The sequence below is a fragment of the Sycon ciliatum genome, chromosome 1 (genome assembly GCF_964019385.1).
Source record: "Sycon ciliatum chromosome 1, ocSycCili1.1, whole genome shotgun sequence".
NCBI classification, from domain to species: domain Eukaryota; kingdom Metazoa; phylum Porifera; class Calcarea; order Leucosolenida; family Sycettidae; genus Sycon; species Sycon ciliatum.
In genome coordinates this window covers 40,608,206-40,616,738 of record NC_088643.1, presented here as the reverse complement: position 1 = coordinate 40,616,738, position 8,533 = coordinate 40,608,206, and the positions used below count along the sequence as shown (strand labels likewise).

The window sequence follows — 8,533 nt, the reverse complement described above, 5'->3', positions numbered from 1 at the left end:
CTCAAGAGTACATAACTACACAAGAGTGTGCAACTCCACTCATGCCATGGGATCTGGTTCATCGGAATTCCTAGTTCAACTGCATGGTGCGCGGCGTGCGCGATGTTTTGCAGTCTTCGGTCGTTCGGATCGCACTTTGGCCCACAAACTGGCGCCAGACGCGCAAGACGGCAGAGTGAGGGCAGAGTTTCGCGATGGGGAAATTCGATTTTAACTGACTGAAACCGGCCAAACACGAAAAAGCCGTGGAAAGGAAATGGTGGAAAACTGCGCCACTTTTCTGTTCTTTCTTTTTTCACTGACGCGTGACGCGACGTGTCCTTCGTGGTGAAGAAACATGTCCAAAAGGCAAAATAATTGATTTATTATTTCTTGTTGAGAACTGTTTCAGGAAGGAAGAGTGTAGTGACGGAGAATGGAGACTCCTGCTTCAGGACTGGACGCTACTCTTCCTGTTTCTGACGCTAGTAATACTCCCTCTCCTCCTCTTTCTCCTCGGGCTTCTTGTTTACAAGTTTGCAGTACGAGCAACGAGCAAACCCCAAAACGCCTTGCGTCTTCTTTGGGAATTTCCAAGTTTGTTCCTGCACCCAAACGGGTATTTTTGTCGTACTCAGCTTCACGAACTGAAGCCCAAGAGCCCTGCAGAGTGTCCGTTGATGATGTCCGCCGTCACCTCAACCAGTTGGGTCCGGAGTATGCTGAACTTCGTTGCTGTGAGCTGCAGCTGAAAGAGGAAGTTGTGTAGTTATGTACTCTTGGTATACTGTATAGGAAATAAAAACCTCGTAAAAGACCTCGGCTTTTTTTTCGGTCTTTTACTCGGCTTTTATTTCCTATTGACCTCGTACTCAGTCAATACGTAGTATAGTCATGTACTCCTGAGTCCTGGTAAGGACAGAGCCAGATTACAGTAGAGTTGCGCGCCCATGCATGCTGTTTTCAAGCAGCAAGAGGTTAGCCTGGAATGGTACGCTTTCCAACGGCCAAAGAGAGTTGGAAAGCTTGTGTCTTTGTGGGTAACCTGAACATTTGGGCTCATGCAAAATCGCACCGATTTTGGGATTTCCCCACAACTTTTTGCGTCCGCAAAAATGTTGTGCTGGACCGCATTCCTGTCACTTCGCAGTGGCTTTTCGTTGGTGCAGTTTGTATTTTGGAGTTCTATGACATTTTGGGTCTGACATGATCATGGAAGAGTGCTCTTTCGACGAGAACAGGGCTTCAACTGTAGCTTTACAGCAGGAAAGAAAATCGATGCTGGTGGTCAGAGGGAAGACGTGATTGAACGATTTCTTGGCTGTTTTATGTTGGCAAGTCAAATATTCACCCTGCCGGGGCGTAGGCAGGTTAGTTTTTCTTCAGCTTCGGCCGTTTTTACCTCTGCTGCTGAACAGCTAGATCCCTGGACGTCAACTGCCGGCCAAGCATGTCATTGTTACGTACGGCCGGCCTGCTGCGAGTGTTCATCCAAATAATAGTGTGATCTACAGCGGGGCTGCCAAGTTTGTCCATTGATGCTGTCCAGCCAACTTTGTTGCTGCGTCTTATCAGCCAAATCCAGTGTCATCTGCTGCGAATATGCCAAATTTGGCCATTGCTACTACTTCTAGTCCGTCACATACAGTATTATCTGCGGAGAATCTGCCAAATGATTCGTCCAGTGCAGCTGGTCAGCCAACCATTGTGGCATCTGCTGCAGGCCTGGTGAATGTTGCTGTTTGTCAGTCAACATGTAAAACCATCGACCATGTATAAGTAATCACTCGTACATTGTTCACAATGCAGTATGTTGCTGGGCACCCATATTCGCCCTTCACAGCCAGTCAGCCACTAATTTTCCTGCTGGTGGTCATCCGTATATGCCAGCTTTGTCGGTCGGTCGGTACCCGTATGTCGCGTACTGCATTCAGTTGCGCATGTTGCCAGCTGCAACTAGCCAGCGAGTTATCTCACATCACGGTAATAATGGATGTACCTCACAGTGCTGCCCCTGCATGGGCTCTTTGGCCGCGTGAATGAGTGGAGAGATTTTCACAAAAGGTTCCGGGGTTCCAGTAAGTAGCGGCAACACCCCGACCGCTCAGCAAGCAACTTCTGCACAAGCAGCAAGATGTTCGGGCGTAGTGTGAGAGCCGGCGTCAATCTAAGTCTGGAGGCCGTGGAGAATGATCAAACCATGATGGCAGAGATGCTGCAATATTTGAGTGGCGCGGAAGTGGATGGATTTGATGTGGCCGCCTCCTATTCTCAGTAGCGGTATTGCAGCAGAGGAGGCTAGCCGAGTTCTTGGCAGCCACCAAGAAAAAGCTGGAATCGCCCACAGCGGCAATCTGACAAGTGAGATGCTTTACAGCCACACCTGTGCCGAGGGCATATAAATCCCCTCAGATACCACCTGGGCTGAATTATCCATCAGGCAAGTGTACATGATGATAAACAATGTCTGTTTTGGGCTTAAGGTGTTCATTTTGCATTGAATGAGTGGTCAGGCCATGCAACGAGCTTCTTACAAGCGGATGAGTATAATGTAGGGGCCTGGTGGGTCATGCAATTTGTGTGCAAGGGATGTATTTACTCATAATTCTCGGTGCTTTGCCGCTAAACCAGTGATGAAACATCACTATGATCCATGGACATGAAAAACAGAATCCATTATAAGGTATATGGGTACCTACGAAAGCATGAATAAGGAATAACGAGCATGAATGAGACAAGGGTACCTGCGGAAGCATGAATAATGAATAACGAGCATGAATGAGACAAACACCGAAAAGTGTGAAATAGTTGAGTACCTACGAAAGCATGAATATGGAATAACGAGCATGAATGAGACAAGGGTACCTGCGGAAAGCCGGAAACATGAATAATGAATAACGAGCATAAATGAGACAAGGGAACCTGCGGAAGCATGAATAAGGAGTAACGAGCATGAAGGAGACAAACACCGAAAAGTGTGAAATAGTTGTGTAGCCGATTACCGTATATCTGGTATCCTATTCTTACTTTGCCCTTGTCAGTGAACTGTAAGAGAGCCCCAGTGCGGCTCAGAAGTGTGAAGGGTGCGAATGCCTTCGGGCAATGAAGAGAGAGAGAGAGAGAGAGAGAGAGAGAGAGCTAATGCCACAGTGGCACAATTTCGTGGGTGTGAATGTCTTCGGGCAATGAGAGAGAGAGAGAGAGCTAATGCCGCAGTGGCACAGTTTGGTGGGTGTGAATGCCTTCGGGCAATGAGAGAGAGAGAGAGAACTAATGCCGCGGTGGCACAGTTTGGTGGGTGTGAATGCCTTCGGGCAATGAGTGAGAGAGAGAGAGCTAATGCCGCGGTGGCACAGAGATATTGCCGAAGTGGCACAGTTTGGTGGGTGTGAATGCCTTCGGGCTATGAGTGAGAGAGAACTAATGCCGCAGTGGCACGGTTTGGTGGGTGTGAATGCCTTCGGGCAATGAGTGAGAGAGAGAGAGAGCTAATGCCGCGGTGGCACAGAGATATTGCCGAAGTGGCACAGTTTTGGTGGGTGTGAATGCTTTCGGGCAATGAGAGAGAGAGAACTAATGCCGCGGTGGCACCGAGATATTGCCGAAGTGGCACAGTTTGGTGGGTGTGAATGCCTTCGGGCTATGAGTGAGAGAGAGCTAATGCCGCGGTGGCACGGAGATATTGCCGAAGTGGCACAGTTTTGGTGGGTGTGAATGCTTTCGGGCAATGAGAGAGAGAGAACTAATGCCGCGGTGGCACCGAGATATTGCCGAAGTGGCACAGTTTGGTGGGTGTGAATGCCTTCGGGCAATGAGAGAGAGAGAACTAATGCCGCAGTGGCACGGTTTGGTGGGTGTGAATGCCTTCGGGCAATGAGTGAGAGAGAGAGAGAGCTAATGCCGCAGTGGCACTGAGATATTGCCGAAGTGGCACAGTTTGGTGGGTGTGAATGCCTTCGGGCAATGAGAGAGAGAGAACTAACGCCGCAGTGGCACAGTTTGGTGGGTGTGAATGCCTTCGGGCAATGAGAGAGAGAGAGAGAGAGCTAATGCCACAGTGGCACAGTTTGGTCTGTGTGAATGCCTTCGGGTAATGAGAGAGAGAGAGAGAGCTAATGCTGCAGTGGCACAGTTTGGTCTGTGTGAATGCCTTCGGGTAATGAGAGAGAGAGAGAGAGAGAGAGAGAGAGAGAGAGAGAGAGAGAGAGAGAGAGAGAGAGAGAGAGAGAGAGAGAGAGAGAGAGAGGAAGAGAGAGCTGATGCCGCAGTTTCATGGGTGTGAATGCCTTTGGGAAACGAGTGAGAGAAATATTGCCAAAGTGGCACAGTTTGATGGGTGTGAGTACCGTCGGGGAATTAGTGAGAAATACAGTACAGTACCTCTTTGGCCTGCAGTTGTGTGTTGTGTTTGTGCTTCGCTTCTGTGACTTGTATGTTTCCACAGGTGGAGGCGTTGGGCACGGAAGTGACATATCTTGTCTTAATCTTGCGCTCAGTTGTGTGGCTATCGCAGTGGTCTGAAGAGCACTAAGATGCCTGGGTTCAGGGGGGCCATTTGGTACCTACCGAGTCAATGCCCTGACCGTACAGTATGGACTGTGGCCTATATACAGACATTTTGGCATGATCACATCAGCAGCTGGGCCAGCCATTGTATGGCGAGACACATGCTTGGCACTTACCATGGCCTTTACATCTCTATGACGTATACCAGGGCCGAGAGCTGTTTTCTATAGATGCTGCGTGAGTAGGATGTTAATGAGAGTGTTGTTCAGGAACATGGATAGTGCAGTCTGCCTTACTGGACGAATCCAAACCTCGTATTGGCAAATATTGGGAATCTATGCAAGCGCTATGCAGGCGAATCGGATGACACAATTTGACAGGTAACACAGAGTATATGGCAAGGCATGTACCCAGGGCTATCCTTTTCTGTCGCCATTGCCGAGCCACCGTGCTCACAGCAGAGACTTCTGTGTGTGTTATTGTTGTGAAGTGGACCACAAAGACGGTACGCTTTCCAACGGCCAAAGAGAGTTGGAAAGCTTGTGTCTTTGTGGGTAACCTGAACATTTGGGCTCATGCAAAATCGCACCGATTTTGGGATTTCCCCACAACTTTTTGCGTCCGCAAAAATGTTGTGCTGGACCGCATTCCTGTCACTTCGCAGTGGCTTTTCGTTGGTGCAGTTTGTATCCCACCCTCCCACCCCTGACTTCTGGGTGTGTGTTTATCGATGTTTTATCGTATTGGTTTTTCTTATTGGCCATGTGGCTTTTGCAGTTACGACTGCTTTTCTTTTTTAGTTAAAAAACTTAGGGGTGGTGTGTGCGTCGTGGGCCATTGTATGGTTACATACAGCTTCAGATTGTATGGCTAGTGACAGGGGGGTTGAGTCTGCAGGGGAAGAATACAGTGATTGAACTGAAGCTGGATGATGACCGTGTGGTGAGTGTGTGGGGGGTTCGAGATGCCGTCCTGGGGCAGGGATGTCGGTCCTTTATCTTGGACGGGTGTTGTTACATTCATTGTAACATTTTGTCGTTTTCTGTGTGTTTTGCTGTGCGACTATAGTAGCAGCAGTGTCTTGTGCTAATTTTTCTTATGATATCAGGCCCTATGGGTACAATTATTCAAAAAAAAGAAAAGAAAAAAAAAAATATCAGGAAGGAGATATAATAATATCAATAATAAAGCCATTGCCGAGCCACCGTGCTCACAGCAGAGACTTCTGTGTGTGTTATTGTTGTGAAGTGGACCACAAAGACGTTCTTATTTTTCAGCACTCTGGCTCAATTCGTACTGATTCCTACGGTACGGTTTTCTGTGCCAAAATCCGTATGGGCACCAGGGAGTAGTACAGTATTGTACTACTCCCTGATGGGCACTACGGATTTTTGAGGCGTGCTAGCTTTACACGATTTTCCGGCACCGAGAATCTGTGTCACAGTGTACGTGTGTGGCCGGCTGGCTTTTAGTTCATAGATCTACGAACCATGTTTCATTATTTTTATTATAGAGATTTTGCGTCATCGAGAGCAGAAAGGTTCGCGTACAAATTTGGTACGAGAAACCTCGATTTTTCACGGGAAGTTTTGTTTTGGTACAAATTTTCAAAATATTAAGGCATAACACGGGAATATGATGTGTTTGCGATCGTAACCTAGGGAATGCCGGTGTCATATAGTAGAATGACCCCCGTAGTGGAAGGCCCCCCGGTCATTGTACTATAATTATAGTAGATTGCCCCCCCCCCGGGCCCGGGGTCACTCTACTATATAGTACAACGATCCCCCTGGCCGCTAAGTTCCGAAGGTAGTACCTATTCTCGACACTTCGACACAAGCTCACTCCTTTTGTTGAGAGAGAGGTGCTTGGGTGCTTGCGCGATTGCCAATTTCTCTGCCAGGCACAGGTTGCACCTTTTGCTTTTGTTGCTCTACCACTCGGTATTGAGCACTCTCTTGGACAGCCTGGAACCTCTCTGTTTTAATATCAATGCACCTATCACACACACAATAATCCAAAAGGAGCAAGGAGCACACAGAAAACGCAAAGGAACACTGAACTTGCAAACCTTCTTCCAACTCCAAAACAAAAACAATCCAACACAAGGTGGGATGTTCATGTCTCCTAAAGAGGAAAAGTGCGCGACCTATGTACAAATGTTGTGGACTTTTCACCACATATTCCCACAATCAAGAGTACATAACCCCGGACTCTTGCCACAATCCATAATGTCCACGTGGAATCTGTGGTGTAAACTCCATCCCTTTCTACCTGCACGTGCGAAACGACAAGTCTGGTGGACTCTGAAGTAGAATGACAGGGGGCAATCTACTATTATAGTAGAACGACCCCCCGGGCATTGTATAGTAGAGTGACCCCGGGGTCACTCTACTATATGAGCCGTCAGATGCGAAAACAGACCTTATGGGAAAAAATTCATATTTGTGCTAGCAAGAGTAGTTATGTACTCTTGGTGCTAGTGATATTATCTGAAAGCTAGGAGCATCAGGAGTCGTATGCAAAAAACTAGAGTTGATTTGGACCAAGGGAAGTAAAGTTATAGCCTCTACAATAGGAGACCGTTACAAATTGCATCTCAATTTTGGGTGCAATACCAACAATTGTTTTACATACTTTGGAGAATATTTCCTGTTTCCTTTGACCGATTTCCACAAACTTGGGCTTTCTGGAAAGCTCTGGCGACGAGCAACCCGTTTGGCCCAAATCCGATAGCAAATAAAGCACAGCACCAGCGCAACAAGCTGCAGACATCGCTTCAGCGCTGGACTTGCGCCGTCACACGAAGATCGCTCGCCATTTCCATCTCCATTATCCCAGGACGCCCAATTTTTTTCGTGAAGATGCACTGAGAGCTTCCAAGACGTCTGAAGCCTGTTGCTGAGATCGTAGGGCACTTGAAAAGGGGGAAACCCCTGGTCTGGATCGTTTGATTTGCACGTAGAAATGCAAAGTGCCGTGACCATGGTGACGTGTCTTGCAGGCTTCGTAGCTAGCTGGGGAACGCAGCATCGTGCCGCGATCGCGCTTGCTGCATTGGATTCCTGCTTGGAGTTTTCTCTTCGATTTACATACTTGGATTATCCCGAAAGACCGATATTTGACTGAAATACGACGGTTTGTAGCTTGGTTGTCCAGGCGCACCAGTGCGTAAACTCGCCAACTTTCAACTGCATTTTTCTGCACTGTGGGATTGGATTGGATTGGTTTATTTAATCCAATCCAATCCCACAGTGCAGACACTGTGCATGGCATAAGGTCGGTTTTCGCATCTGACGGCTCATATCGGGGGGGGGGGGGGTCCATCTGCTGGGGGGTCATTCTAATAGTACACCGGCAAACACATTATTTCCATTCTCCAGGTACTCCGGATCATTTCACTACTCGAAAACGACGTATAAAAAACCATAGCGCCTCGACGGATTTTGGCACGGAAAATCGTACTCCGGACCCCTCTAACGTCCCAACCTGACGCCTTGAAAACGATGTGCAACATTCTGCAGCGCTGCTTGATCATGCCATGTCTCAGTTGTGACCACTCAGTGAAGCTTTGGCTTGAGTACATTGGAAAGGCTTCCTGTCTGAAGCCTTTCCATACTGGTACTCGATGTTCCAGTTTTGTGACACGAGAATGGCACGAGAATTAGTGTACCGCTGAGTGTACCGCTATACACGTGGTCGACACTTAGTCGACACGTTGCTGATACTTTTTTGACACGTGACCCCGTCAACGGTCTGCTTTGTGCCAATGCCACTCGGTAAACGCCGATGTCGCGTACGACAAAGACGACTATCCCGTACGCGAAATAGTTGAGAATTGCATGACGTGGACCTGACGGCAAGGACAACTGCGAGGAGGCCCCTTTCGGTACCCCTGACGGGAAGGAGAACTGCAGAAGTCGACGAAGTCGAACGAGGAGGCCCCTTTTCCGTACCCCATACTGCAAAGTGCCATTGATGGATACCTTTTGCACCTGGAACGACCCCTTAAACGCTGTCGCGGCGACTATCCCGTACGCGAAATAGT

General features: G+C 48.2%; 1 long non-coding RNA gene across 1 annotated transcript; it reads left to right on the top strand.

Moving 5' to 3' along the window:
• Nucleotides 1-962: 962 nt before the first annotated feature.
• Nucleotides 963-5,705, top strand: LOC135825783 (uncharacterized). The gene is made up of 2 exons (XR_010555138.1): nucleotides 963-2,419; nucleotides 4,424-5,705. It is a non-coding gene; the product is annotated as an uncharacterized LOC135825783 (long non-coding RNA).
• The last annotated feature ends 2,828 nt before the right edge of the window (nucleotides 5,706-8,533 follow it).